The 15,276-nt window shown below is 35.6% G+C and overlaps 1 protein-coding gene and 1 long non-coding RNA gene across 6 annotated transcripts in view; one reads left to right on the forward strand and one right to left on the reverse strand.

Annotated features, from left to right (window-relative positions):
* The window catches only part of LOC408824 (immunoglobulin-like and fibronectin type III domain containing 14), a 416,641-nt gene that overhangs the window by 64,552 nt on the left and 336,813 nt on the right, over positions 1-15,276 (reverse strand). The window lies entirely within an intron of this gene.
* Positions 4,776-15,276, forward strand: part of LOC113218793 — a 51,847-nt gene continuing 41,346 nt past the window's right edge. For both annotated transcript variants that reach the window (XR_003304710.1, XR_003304711.1), the window contains exons 1-2: positions 4,776-4,977; positions 6,893-7,256. This is a non-coding gene — a long non-coding RNA (uncharacterized LOC113218793). The remainder of the gene's footprint in view (positions 4,978-6,892; positions 7,257-15,276) is intronic.

Raw genomic sequence — 15,276 nt, forward strand, 5'->3', positions numbered from 1 at the left:
AAATAATCGAGTAAAAATATATTTACTTCGAAAATATTATTCGAACTAAATAAAAAAAAAAAAAAATTACCGAAAAAAACTTCATTACGTTTTACGAATCAGTCATTTAATGAAAACGTATGAATTTTTCTGTCATTTCGGAAACTTCAATTAACTTTTGTAATGGTTATTTTGAATGGTGTACTTTCTAAATATTAAAAAAAACACAAGAATTGTACCGTGCAACTATTTACAATAATTTGACGCTCGTACAGTGAGACTAATATCTCTCTCTTTCTCCCTCTTTTTTGTCCATCGAGGGGAAAAAACGAAACGTATCCAAAACACGATAACAAATTCGATATCGTGTATCCATCGGCTGAATATTGAAACGTGTCAATGGCATGTCAAATACTACCAAATTGACTATTTATGAGACCAAAGGGTGGAAATTTCGTTTCCTGGTTTTTTTCATCGGAAATTGTATTGCCTTTTCCACTATCATGGCCGAAACTCGTGGGAAAAACGTATACGAGTGAATATTCAATTTGAGAAGATAGTGAATTTAGTGAATGATGAATTAATTTTTCATGGACAAATTTAATAGGAACTCGCATCATTTCGTATTTGATATTTCTTAATGCTGTTAGAAATATTTTATTCGTCGTATCTTTTAGAATTATTCGTTTAAATCAAACAAAATTTATAATATATACATACAACGTTTTCGAAATTTGCAATTTCTTTGAAAGATCATTTCAAGATTTCGATTATTTTTACCGCGGTTATATATTTTATATTCCTATCTTTGACAGGACGATATTCTCAGACGATACAACCGATTTGTCACGGAACGCCGACAATGACGGATTTCAGGTCAGCGATAGACGAGAATGACCGATTAATCGATGGCTATTATGCGCAATTAATTACCTGATAGAACGCTTCTCTACTTATCATGCAGACAAGAACGAAAGACGTGAATGTAACACGTTTGAAATATGATGTTAAGCGAATTATCACTTGTGCCACTTTCGTGTCTGACATTTTTTTCAAAGACAGTTTTCTATATTTTATCGTAGTCTTTTTCTTTTTTTTTTTTTATTATAAATTTATTTAATATGTATCATTAATCTTGAGTTACATATTGCAGTAATACATTGCAAAAGTTATATAATATAAGATACGAATATATTTTAATATAGAAAATTGAAATTTAATTAAATTATATCGTTAAAATTTCTTGATAGAAATATTTAAATAGAATTTGATATATCGTGCTGATCAATAATATTATCGAGTAGCAAGGTACAATTTTGTTGAATCGCAAGAAGGGTATAAAATCTTTTTAAAGAAGATTTTCGAAGCCATTGTGCAACTAGATTGGAGTGCGTCTCGTAAAAGTTTCACTACGTCCTCTTGATCGACTGTTCAGATAGTATTGGAATTCTAATATCCGATCAATAAAATGAAAACTAAGTGTCTTCTTTCTTCTGTATCGATTCACTGTAGGTACACAATAAAGTGTTATAAATACTCATAAATTAAATCTTCTATAATTTATTGTTATTTTTATTATAAACTTTTCAATTTGTATAGAAAAATTGAAATTTATCAATTAAAAATTAAAAACAATCTTTGGTTCTATTGAAAAATTAATGTTATTCTTTTTATACTACGTGTTCAAACGTTATTTCTATAAATAATATATTTATAACAATTATATAATAAATATTAATAAAAAAAATTCAAAATAATGAACAATATCCTTCTGCCTTTTCAAAAATACAAATAATTGATCATTTTTATTTCCAATAAATATTTTAATTCGAGACATTATTAATTAACTACCACAGATATATCATAATATATCTACAACGGGCGATTGAAACTTAGCGAACAAAAAAAAAAAATAATTGAAATTTTTAAACAATATCTCTTTACGGAAACAATGCTGAAACAATGGTCATTTTTATCATCGCCTCTCGATTCACATTAACAGCCTCGTGTTACGCGTGAAAACATAAACGATTCGCGGTCCAACCGTGCAGGATCGATAATTTGCACGCATAACGGATGGCCAGTAGTCAACAACGGTTCGCAACGTTAATTAAAACGCAACTGGGTGGCTGTCAAGAATATTCAGCCGCTCGTTGAGTCGTTAACTCGCTTAAGTGCGTTCCTTCGCTTATGAATATGCAAACGTGTTTTAATGCGCCGGCTATTTGTTCACGTGGCCCGCAAACGTTAAAACGCACCAAGTTTCCTGCACCGCCATTTCCTACCTGTGTTAATAATACGTGTGGGAATCGATCCGAGGTGTGTACGTGCTCATTGGGCACGGTGCGTCTATGCGATTGTCGATCGCAGGAATCTGGAACGAACGATCCTAATAGAGGACAGGGTGCGACCGAGCGAAACTACCCCTCCTCTTGGATATATTCCTCTTGGACACAGTGATAATGATGTTATAGGGTTGATTGAATCTCTTTTACGGGGCTGTGAGTTATTGATTATCGATCGATTTTTCAAAATATACATCCTTATTTTACGCTTCGCTTTCTAGATTTTATTCAAATTTATCATTTTCTTGAATGGCTCTTGTTGAAATAGTTCGTGAATTTGTTCGTTCACTAAAAAAATAAGAATTCTTAACTCTCCTTGTGTAAATTGAATTTTTGGAAACTATTCAAAAGTGCGTATAAAGATATTAACATTCGTCTGTTTTAAAATACCGTGAACGAACGTTTCGTTTTCGAAGTATCGGCAAGAATTAACTTACAAACTTTTATTGAACAAATTCACGGTTTCAAAAGGATCCGTGTTCCAAAAAAAAAAAAAAAAACATCGTATTTAATCACTTATTTTCAGAAAAACGCGGCTGGACAAAGGTTGCGAACAAAAGGACACGATAAAAATCGATCCCAAAAAACCTTGCCTCGAATCGAAAATAATGAAACGTGCAAAACCGACCATTCGAAAATTCTGTTTCCACGATCAAAACCGTGCCCGTGTAAGTGAAATAGAAGCTCTCACAAATATATATCCAACACAACAGCCTGTGAAACGATGATAAAATCGATGAAACGCGATAATTCTCGCGAAGGGCGTAAAATTTGTCGTTGACAGGGGGATGAGACGAAGAAAGGATGATTAATCGATGGCTCTCCTGTATTAATTATTGTTCTTCGCTATAATATATATATATATATCCTCGATTCAGAGAATATTGAAAATGGCAACGGGCCCAAACTTACGAGCCATTTAACATTTCGGATGAAAACCGGTAGTGTACACGTATCCAAAGGGAGGTTCTCGACCCGGCGACAAATGTTTTCGAGGGGTTGTCGAGGAATCGAGGCCGGGGATGACCGCACCGTTTTATGCCGCGATGGTGATTTTAATTTACTCGTCGGCGAGATAGTGAAAAATTGCTTCGAGTCCTGCTGCATTACGCTTCGAATGGGAACAAAGGGAACAATGTTCGATTGTTACGCTGGTATAGAGAGTGGAAAAATAGGGGAGGAGGTGTTTGAAGGAAGCTACGGTTTATATTAACGCTCTCGCGACGGGTGGGGGCGGTTTTTGAGCCATGGATCTGGTTTATTGTTCGTGCGTGTCGTGTACATTATGCCGTGTGAAATTAATTTATTACATTGGATGTATTATACCGACCGTTTTGAATTAACCCTTGAGAAAGGTAAGATAAAAAGGAACGCGAGATATATAATATAATTTTAAGAAAAATGGGTGAATGTATAATGAGGAAGATTGGAATTCGAGATTAATTTTCACGTTTCATTTTATTTTCTTTTTTTGTTTTGCGGTGATGATTTAAGAATGAAATAGAACGTCGGAACAATTTTCCATTTTCTTTGCAAAAATATACGTATAATGCAATATCACAACGAAGAGAATTCAATTTCATTCGAAATTTTACATCGTTCGCGATATCTGTAATTACTTTTAATCTGCTCGGTATCGCAATTTCCTGCGAAATTCCGTACCTTCGAAAATAAACATCGTATTATTTCTTTCAATGAATACACACGCGCGCGCGCGCGAAACATTGAATGGTACGTCGTTTCGTTTTGGGATATCACCGAGGTCCGGTGTATTGTATCCACTTACAATTCCTAGGGGGGAGGTTTTACGCGATTCGCATCAGGGAGAATCGATAACTGGGAAAATCCGATCCTTTCGCGATGATTTTAACGCACAATGAACGAAACGGTTTAAAAGGACGTAGACTGATCAAACATTAATTGTCGACGCGAGGTAATCGTGTTTGTTAATGCAGTAATCGGCATGTAGGCGATACTATCGATTAAATCACCGACCCAGTATGAAAATCGATTACATTGTTGATCCGCACAAGTACCTATTAATGCCTGGTTTTCTCGAATTGTCGATAACGTTGAAAATCGTGCATGTTTCAATTACACGAACGTATGCATATATATACGTATACGTATGTGTACGTATGATATACGTATTCACGTCTTTTCGGTCGGTAAATAATCCTGGTATTAATAATAACGATATAGCAGCATGCATTTCTTATTATTTTTATTTTCATTTTTTTCCATAAATATCGTCTCGTATCAATATTGTATCATGTACGGTGAATATACAAAAATTATTTATTATAATATTGTATAAATTATATTTTATATTATAGTTTAGTAATATTTCTAGACAAGAGTAATATTTCTTAGACAGTAACAATGTCTCCCTGTATTATCGACTATGAAAATTAGTTTCATAGAGGGACATACTATATAGGTTCAGTTCAATATGGCGGCGTGTGACGATTTGAAGTGATTCTTTGCTCATTTTTATTTTCAATATTAATAAGGTGTTTTGTTCAATAAATATTTGTACAATCGAGTGAAACATGTGTTATGTGATTCTTAACAATTTCGTGTGATTGAAAACTTGATATCATGCGATATAAAATGAAAAATAGGATGTAAAATTCATTCGCGTCGTTTCAAGGTAAGAGCATAGGCAAATATTTTTTTATGATCATTGTATTTTTATTCTATTTTATTTTGAATATATTGAATCTTGAGATTGGATTCCGAAATAATCCATTAGCTGATTTTTGAAATATCTGTTCGATGTTACAATTATTAATTTGTTTTGCATATGCATATATATTATATATATACACACACACACATACACATATCCATAGCTCCATACATCTATACGTATATATTCATAGCTCCATACATCTATACATCCATAGCTCCATACATCTATATATATCCATAGCTCTATACATACATCCATACATATATATCTATAGCTTTATACATCCATACATATATACGTACGTACACACACACACATACACATATATACATACATATATATGCGTTATTATATTACAATTTATATAATTAATCAATTAAATCATATTTACATAACACATATTTCACATTTTCGATTTGAATTGGTTTTTAAGGTGAAATTAATATTGAATATAAGGAATAAATGAATTATCTTTTATTCATATCTTTATTCTATCGACTGATAACTTCGATATATATATATATATAATGAATAATGAATAATCGATAAAAAATAATTGATAGTCTCCAAAAGTATTATTCGTATATATTTCAATTAAACAAACCAATAAAATACATTTCAAAAAATTCGATACGTTACAAAAATAAATTCCATTTACTTTTTGAACATATAAAAATATATTAACAGGATCCTGTTAAACTCTATAACAAACTTCACCCGGAAGGATTATAAAATAACAATTTACACTGCAAATTAATACTATGAAACGTAACAAAAATCCTCGACAAAAATTTAAAATTGCACCCTCCGATTCACCGAGATGAATATAGAAAATATATATTTCTACCATGGGACTGAATATCCAGTTTCAAAGATGTCAAAATTAATAAAATCATGTCGCGAAAATCACAACCAGAAAACCATTTTAAATGGAACTTTTGTTTTTTTTTTTTTTTTTCTTTTTTGATCTTTCCTTTTTTTATTTATATTCCAATCCATCGCACATGCCATGCGTTAGATTCGAATGTGTATGATCGGCAAATTTTTCCTTTCTCCAATTTGTTTTTCTTTTTATATTATTATTATATTTCCACGTTTCGTTATCCTTCCCTCCGTTTTTGTTTCCAATTTAAAGGATTGGTCTGACAGCGTTGCGCGATTAACTTTTTCGTTCTCGAGGAGAATAGAAGTGGAATGGGGGTGAAACGAATCGAAAAGTTAGAACCTAACCACAATCGGTGAAAAAGATCGTTTCTCGAGTGGTCTCGTGTAATAAAAATAGTACAATTAACAGAGAAATGGGGTCACGCCGCGTTATATATTCCATGTATTTAAACGTTTCGTAATACGACCGAGTGTTTAAAGTGTAAAAAAATTGGAAGGTCGAGGAATTGAAAACCGAGGGTTGGAAAAAGTTTTTAAAAAGTTACGTTTGCAGTTTATTTTAGCAACGTTTAATGTTAATTCAATGTAGCTTTCTTGTTATTTTGTCGTAGCGACGTAACTTTGATTTAATTAGTTCCTTCTTATGAATTTTTTAAAGGAAATCGTACAATTTGATTTAAAAAAAAAATATATATATATGTACTGAACTTTATGAATCTGTTTTGTATCGAAGTACTTGAACGATATTAACAGAAATTTTTATTCGATAGAAATTGTAATAATAGCGTCACGTAAATTTATTATACATTTCTCTTTTCTTTCGAATATTTTAGAAAAGAAATGTTTTTTATTCCAATGAACATTTTAATTTAATGTTTTCCTTTCTACAATTTTAAATTTCATTTATTCCGCAATTTAATATATTCAATACTAATCTGATATATAGAATTGATACAAGAATTAAGGCTCGCATTTCTTCTTTTCTCAGATATCTTTTTTATCGTGTGTGGAACACGTTCTCTGTTTTAAAATTCCTATTCTACGAATGTGAAATGAATACACGATAAAATGAAAACAAGAAAGATTACACGTGCAATAAGGAACGAGAAAGAGGAAGAAGGATCATAAACAGAGCCGCGGAAAGGGAACAGAGGCTCGGAAAATAAGCTGAGAACCCATTCAAATCCAACAACAACGCAAGAAACGCAAACGAAACAAGGGAGAAATGTATCGAACCTAAGAGGCAAGAAATATGTACCAATCTATCAGGGAAGCAAAAAATTGGAACGCGACCAAGAATTAGCAAGAACAGAGCAGACGAGAAAGCGGAAGAAAATTCGTGGGAAGAAAGGGTAAAAAGGGAAAACGAGAGGAATGAATGGTGCACAGGATTTTTTTTTTTTTTTTTTTTTTTTTTTATGAAAAGCAAGGATTAGATTTACCAAACAGGGTCAGAGGTACGCGTAAGGAATGAAAGGAGAGCGAAATGGAAGCGGGCAGTAAAATTCACTTAGCGCATCGGCCGGATGAAAAGAAAACTAAATGAAAATGGTTGTTTGCGGTGGTAAAAGCGGCTGAAAGTTGCCGCAAACAATGGCGAGGGAACATTTAAAACGGGCCTCCGCGGAGGAGATCGGGCAGGTGGCCGGGATAAAGGTGCCTCGATTTTCCAGAGACGACCGTTTTTTCGCGAATCCGCGAAAAAAAGAAACCACCAGTGCCCGATGTTCGACTGCAAAAGCGAAAGAAAGAGTATAGGAAAGCGAGAAAGAGAGGGGAGGGATAAGAGAAGAAGAGAAAGGGTTGAACGAATTCACGGAGGCGAGGTTATTGAAAACCAGTCATTTATTCTTCCTGTAGTGACTGTGGAAAGTACCGTTACACGATCGTTTGTTTTTTCACGATCTTTTCTAAATATCCCCTGGTATTTTGCAGAATTTTTGGTCAAGGAACGATGGTCAATGGAGGACAATAGAGGCTTTCGAGAATTGATAGTCTTTTTTAATTTTCCATTGAATATCGAATGCAGAGAATCGGTTGGCTGGTTGGAGTTTAAGAGAATAGGTATCAGTTTTAGTAAACGTGATCATAGTAACTAATTATCTCGATCTAACACAGAAAGCAAATAAAAATTCAAAAAGATATATATATAGAAAGACAATTTGCAATTGACAATGCAATCAAATTATTGGAAGCTCGAATATCTCTGATATTTTACACATTTCACTCGCATAAATTGAGTATCGTACACGACGATACCACATGCCTGGCGCAGCCACAAGCCACGTCTTAATTCACGTCGACTAATTATGTCATGTTTGCCTCCACAGTGCGTGGATGTAACCAACCGACCCGTCCATTAGCCGCTCGTCTGGAATTGAAATCACGCTGTATTTATGACAACATAACTAATACTTGATGCACCTGCGCATCCCCCGCATCTATCAACGATCCTTGTCGATCGATCGACAAGGCGCTCTCCATCGTGAAAATTTTATGCAAACCCTCGTCGAGATCCAGACTGTAGAAAGCTTAATGCCTTCGAGGTTGCAGCGCGAAGGTCGTAAAGTGCTGCTTCTTACTAATTTGCAGAGTCAATAAGCGTGGAGAGGCGAATATTTGCGATCGGTTACAATTTGCCGAGGATTTTATGGAGGAGGGAACGAGAGTGGAGTGGAAACGAATGGAAAAATGAAAGGTGAATTCGAAGATGGCGGGATTGGTACGATGCTTTACGATGATGGGGGCAGGTGCTTTAAGTCTTGAAAGCGTTTTGATTGCGTTGTTACGAATCACGGGACGACTCCTCGTTCCTCGCGTTTTATGCTTCGCCTTTGAGGCGTATTACCTTCTGACGCGATTTCGTGATCCAAGCCTTTTCGTGAATAACACGAACGAGATCGTTGGGAGTAGGTGGATTTAAGCGGTTTGGTCTCTCGAATATCTTTCGCGATAGAATTTGCTTGCTTCTTCGATCGGATATTGTTTCATCTTCGGGTGAAGAGTCTTTGAATCGGATAGAATGGTATTGGTCATCAATTTTCTTCAAGGAATAATATTGATATAAATTTTTCCTATCTCTTAATGACGAAAATTTTTATGGGATAAATTCTAAATTTCTTCTTTAAATTGTAATTATAGAGAAATTTAAACTCGAGCATAATCTAAGAAGCTCCTCTAATAACAAATTTAAATATTCCTTTCTAGTTCATTCTCATTTAATTCATTTAACAAGTAATTGATCAATTAATTAAATCATTGACGAAAGAAGACACTCCTCCACAATTTTCAATCAAGAAACCAATCACGAACAATCAATTCACTCCGTACAAGAGTAACAAAAATCCTGTCCTCATTAATTAATTCCACCTTATCTCGTTTCAGACTTGGCCACGAATTCCACCCAACGTTTTTCTCCAACCCACCCCCTCTCTCCCTCTTCACAAATCCCTTGTTATTAACACCGCATCTCGTCGCGCATGAAAAAAAAAAAAAGAAAGAAACGCAGAAACCTCGTGGCGAATCGCGACGATCCCTGAAAACCGGTCTCGTCTCAAATTTAATAACCAAACGTGGTCGCGTCACGAGGGAGAGAGGGAAGGAATGGAAGTGGTGGCAGAGGCGAACAAAAGGAGAAACGCTCGAAACCGGGAAAAGAGAGGAAAAAAAAATAAAAAAGAGGGTGAGAAGTTGGAGAGGCGCTTCCAACTCGAGGATGACTCGAAAACTTTATCACCGACAGGAGGAGGACGAGGGTGAGAAAGAGGGGAAACGGAGAGGAAGACAGGCAGCCATACATTAATTACTCGGATGTTATATGCATGCTGATGGGATACATATGTATGAGCGCTTGTAAGTAAAGTCGTGTGCACCGCGTACGCACGTCGCCCAAGGTTCAGGATATACCCTCGGGAGGGACGGTTCCGCCATCGAGATTTCAACGTTTCTGTTGCGGCTCGGTCCGTTTAGACAGGCTGGAAGAACTGGAAGGATATTTGGGGCGAGGCGAGTGGTGATCTCTTCGTGATCCTTTTATTCGGTGGAGACGGAGACCCGCAGGGAAAACGCGCGAAATTTGAAAGGGTGGATAGGAGATGGTGGGTCTTGGGGGTGGATCGATTCTTAAGGAAGCTCTGATCGTACGATTGTGAAGAGTGGTGAATATTGAAAGGAATATGATACGAAGGAATCGAAGAGATATGATTTACAGGTAGAATTTGATATTTCTCACGCGCGCGAAATTTTAAAAATCGAAAGATGCGCGAGAAAAATTTGAACGAAATCGTAAGGTAAAATTTCAATAAAAAATAATAAACCTCAAACGTCTCAACACGCGAGGAGGCAATATTATACACGAAGCCCGATACATTCGTAGCAATATAAAAAGATTAACGTCGCCCATTGTTTGCCAGGATCCATTTAACAAGGATTTTGCATCGAGATTTACCGCCTTTCTTTTTTTTTTTTTTCTTTTCTTTTCCTCTCTCACGGAGGAAACTGTACAAACACAGTCGTAAGGTATACTGAATAACGCGCGTTTATCGCGAGAATCGAAAGTAATACGTGTTCATGACCGGTCGTTGAGCCGGTTCCTTTCTTCGTTGGATCGCCCCATTCGATATCCACGCTCGATCGAACGGTTTGTAATCGCAGCTGTGACATTTCAGTTAATCCCGTTCGGATAATGTCGAACAAAAGCATTCGTGCATCGGTTAATTTATGGTTCAAAGAGTTATTCGCACGAAAACACCCAGTTCGGATGCGGCTATTGCGGAAATAAAAGTTGTTACTAGGCACAGATCGATCCTTAGACCAGGCTTGATAATTTGAATTCGAGTAAAAAGGAAATTCAACGGAGGAATGGCTCCTACGTGTATAATTTGTCTGACTTTGTTTGAAAATTAATTCGAGAAATTTCTAAACAAGATCGTTAAAAATCGCAAAACAAAGGATTACAGCTCGAAGAATACAAAATTATTCCTTGAAAAATTCAATTTCACGTCAAAAAAAAAAATATATATTCTAGTAAAAAGTCAATAGAGTTGAAAAGTGAATAAAATAAATATCAAAACCGTAAACAACTCGTCAATATCATATATAGGAGTTATGATATCGAAAGAAGCTCTCGTTGAGAATATAAAGTGATTTTTCCCCTCGATTTTCCATGAAATCATGCCGTACTCGCGATTTTCCGCCCCGCAACTACTTATTTTATCCTCGAAACGACGGAAGGAATAGAAACACGAGTGACGTACCGTTGAAATATTATCATCGTAAAAGCGACAGGGGAGCTGCACTGTGTCGCTTCTGAATAATCCTCGAATGTCTTGTGCGTCGACGTTGAAGACAAGCCGCGGTTCAGGAACATAAAGCGTCACTCACTCTTCCTATATCCATTTCATTTTTATCCAACACCGGTTTCCCTTTAAAACGCCTCGCCACCCGTTACTTCGCATTATTAATTACCTGTCCGATTCGTGTTACATTTACATTCGATGCTTGCACAAGGAATAGTTGTCCATCCCTCTTTTTTTGCGAATAATTCTTCGAATATTGAATATTCTTTTCTATTTTTTTTTTAAATAATAAGGATACTTTAACTTCGAATAGTAATTTTTTTTTCTTTAGAATATTTTTAACAATTGAGAATATTAATGATGGATCGAAATTTAGGAATAATGCATATTTTAAGTATTTTTTTTTTTTTTTTTGTGATTTAAGTTGAAACGTTAATGCGTTTCCAGCTTTGAACGTAATACAAGCTTTTGGAATATATATATATAGATATAAGTGGCAATTGAAAATATTGTGGAAAATATGAGGCTGATTCAATTCTGAATCTGGTATACCTTTTTGGGATACACACGTGTATACGGGAAATTGGAAATATTAATTAAAATATAAGCTGTTTAATAAATCGGTTTAAAATTTCATGAGATGTGAATATTTAATAACAGATATGAATAGAAACATTATATTATTTTAATTGAAGTATATAATATGAATAAGCTGTTTTTAAATATCTATATTATCAAAAAGAATTATAAAAAGGGGGAAAAAGAAAATAAATCTCATCAACTCAATCTAAATGAAACACGAATTCACTATGGAAATTATATACTTTAATTATTTGCATCTCTACATTAAAGAAATCTGTCAAAGAAATCTGATCTCGAAATTCTTCATCATGCATCATCGAATCGAAGAAAGGAATAAGTGAAGAGCTAAAATAAAAAAATTCAAAGAAAACTTGGCAAGAAAAACATCGTGCATAGCTCAAAGAGCGTATCTTTCTCCCATAACTTTACATTGGAGGCATGATATCATGCCGTTTTAATCTACGGATGACGTCTGGTTGCAGCCATAGTCTTCTACACTTTGTACCCGATAGACGACATGTCGTGGATTAAAACCAACCCTTTTTCCCTCGCTAAGGGAGTCTCGCGTATTTTCACCCATTAATTACACGCTCCTTCAGTCGAATACTGCTCCATAATATTTTCACTTGATCAATAATTATTCCTGTTACAAATAAACTTTAGCTCGAATTAAAAGAAATAATGTATTGAAACGAGTTTGGTTTTTTAACGATTCAAATGAATGGTATTACCTTTCGACTTATGACGATTTTAATCTTCAACGAATACATTATTTTATTATTGTTTATAAACGGGATGATGTGAACGGTTTTCCATTTTTTTTATCCGGCTTTTCTTTCGCGTTCGAGTATTGTCATCAGCCATTTTGAATTTTGCTGTATTTTTCGCCGCTGCTCAAAAATCAATATCTACCAGCAGCCACATCTCTCGATATTTGATTTTAACAGGCGTCGAGCCTGTTAAAAATTCACAATTTCCCTTCCAATCAATACTAAATGTCTCGTTAAGCTTTGTGTAAAAATCTTACAATAATAAACCTGTAACGCTGGACTTTTATTTTTCATCTCAAAATTCCCCAAGCGAGTAAGAGAGTTAAAGATTAGTTTCAAAAATTCGGGGAGGTGAGATAATATGATCCCAACCTCTACCATTTCCACAGAGAGGAGGAGGAGGAGGAGGAGTATATACACGAGCAACACGAAAGCTTCTCGATATTTGCATTCGTTTAATTATTTAAAGAACACAGTTTCCCGTCATATATAAATGGCCGCACTGTGTAATATGCAGTTGGAAGGGAAGAGGGGGAGGGGTTTCTGCAGCGTTGTTCTAGCATGCTCGCTGGTATTTGCAAGGGGACAGCTTATCGCCTACTTTCGGAGTTTTCCTCGGACCTGTGCTCGGTTTAATTAAGTTGCCCGTTAGCGGATACTGTAATTCGCGGGGTTATTTATTTTCCAGCCTCCGACGCTCAACTTCCTCCGCTGGTAATGTCTCGCGGCCTCTTTCCCCGAAATCTTTTATGCCGCCTCGGGTCGTTAGGGGATTGCTTGTTTAAACGACTTTGTCGTTTTTAAAACGTCTCGTCTCTTCCTTCGATTATCCTTTTTTTTTGGCGAATTTTTATTTTATTATTTGGTCTCGAGATTTTTTTTTTTTTTGAAGGGGATGGTATCGCGAATAATGTATAATAATGGCTGGAATTTGTCAATTTTATTGAGAATTGAAAGATAAACAGGGAGAAGTGATATGATTTTTTTAAATCATTCGAAGACGAGTAGTATTTTTGAAAAGGTGTTATAAATTGTTACAAGGTCAGATTCATAAAAATATCTTTTGTATATTAGCACGAAAGAAATCGAAATTGTAAGCTTCTTTGCATATATTTCACAGTATTGTTGTAGTTGTTTCTAAATTCAGCCAGCGGAATCTTCGAGAACAATAGCAGAGGAACCAAAGTGACTCGGTGGAAACTCGTGTTTAGTTCGTAAAATTCGAGGAAAGGGGTTGGGAACAGTCGCAACATAATAATAATCGTAATAATGCTTGCAGAAGAATAGAAAAATAAAATTACACTATTTCGGCAATCCTCATATAATCTTATAAGAAAGAACAAAATAATATTTAATTAACAATCCCATTCTGTTAATTCCATCTTGTTTTATTTTCGCTTTCACTGGTTATCCAGTCAATTAGTCAAATTCTTTTACATTTCATTTCCTCAAAATATAGTTTCTTTAAACTTTATTTTCACACGTGGAATTGCACCAATTGCAATTAGACATAGATATTTCCTTCTACATCAAATACAATTACACGATTTCCACCTATCCCTTTATAATATCAATTCGTACACGTGGAAAAATTCACAGAAGATCGTTTCAGTATCCATCATCATCCTTCGGATTAAAATCCAGTGGCATGCATTAATTCACCTCGACGAGAGAGGAATAAGAGGAGGAGGAGGAGGAGGAGGACAGGGACAATTCCTCATTGCATCGGCGTGCGCGACACACCTGGGGTGATGCTGATGAATGGCTCGAATTAATGGCATATGGCACGCAGTATCGCGCAGAAAAATTTTTCGCAGAATAAACAGGCCGTGTCCTCTGTCTTTCATCTTCCCAGACGCCATATGCGTGGCTAGAATTCGCGAAAAAAGGGGAAAAAAAGGAGGAAAAAAAAAAAAAAAAGAAGAAAAAATAATAGAAGGGCGCCGAGGCGTCGTCGGTGACAACACGTCGGGGGTTGGAACGGGAGATATTTGGAGGGAAGGAGAGGGAACGATCAGCGAAACAATCGGACGCCGGAGACAATGAGACTACTTTGTCCCGACTTTGTCGCTGCGAGGGTGACTATCAGCAGTTAACGCTCCGCTTTTCAACGCGTGGAGAGACGCGTGTACACGCTTGTACACTAGTGGAACGAATTTCTTTTTAATTCTATTTTTCTTTCCTCTCCTTTTCTTCTTCTTCTTTTTTTTTCTTTTATTTATTTGTTTTGTCGCTTCTCTTTCTTTCACGAGAGAAACATACGGGTGTAATGATCGCGCCAGGATGCGTATTATTTATTATTTTTATCGTGGCTCGTTGACGGTGGCGATATTTTTGCCAGAGAGGTCCATTGACGGAGGGGGCAGAATGGGTGGTTTATTCTCTTGGGGAGCGTCTTGGAGAGGTGTGCGAAGCAATTTGTATGGTTTTTGTGCCAGGTTGGAATGATTGTGTTCCGTGTTCCGCTCACGAGCTTGGTTATTTGTTTGAGTGGATGTTGATTGCTGGATATTCGTTTGATTCGTGATTAACGACCCATTCTCGAACGTATTAATGTCTTCGAGTTTTGTGCGGGGAATTGCTGAGTTGGGAATCGTTTTTTTTTTTTTTTTAAGATTTTCGATACGACGTTAATGTTATATTTTTAGGGGATAATATCATTAACGATTCCAATAATTCTAATAACTCGAGATTAATCGAATAATTTTAAAATATAAGTTGAA

Source organism: Apis mellifera, linkage group LG5, assembly GCF_003254395.2.
Source record: "Apis mellifera strain DH4 linkage group LG5, Amel_HAv3.1, whole genome shotgun sequence".
In the NCBI taxonomy this organism is placed as follows: domain Eukaryota; kingdom Metazoa; phylum Arthropoda; class Insecta; order Hymenoptera; family Apidae; genus Apis; species Apis mellifera.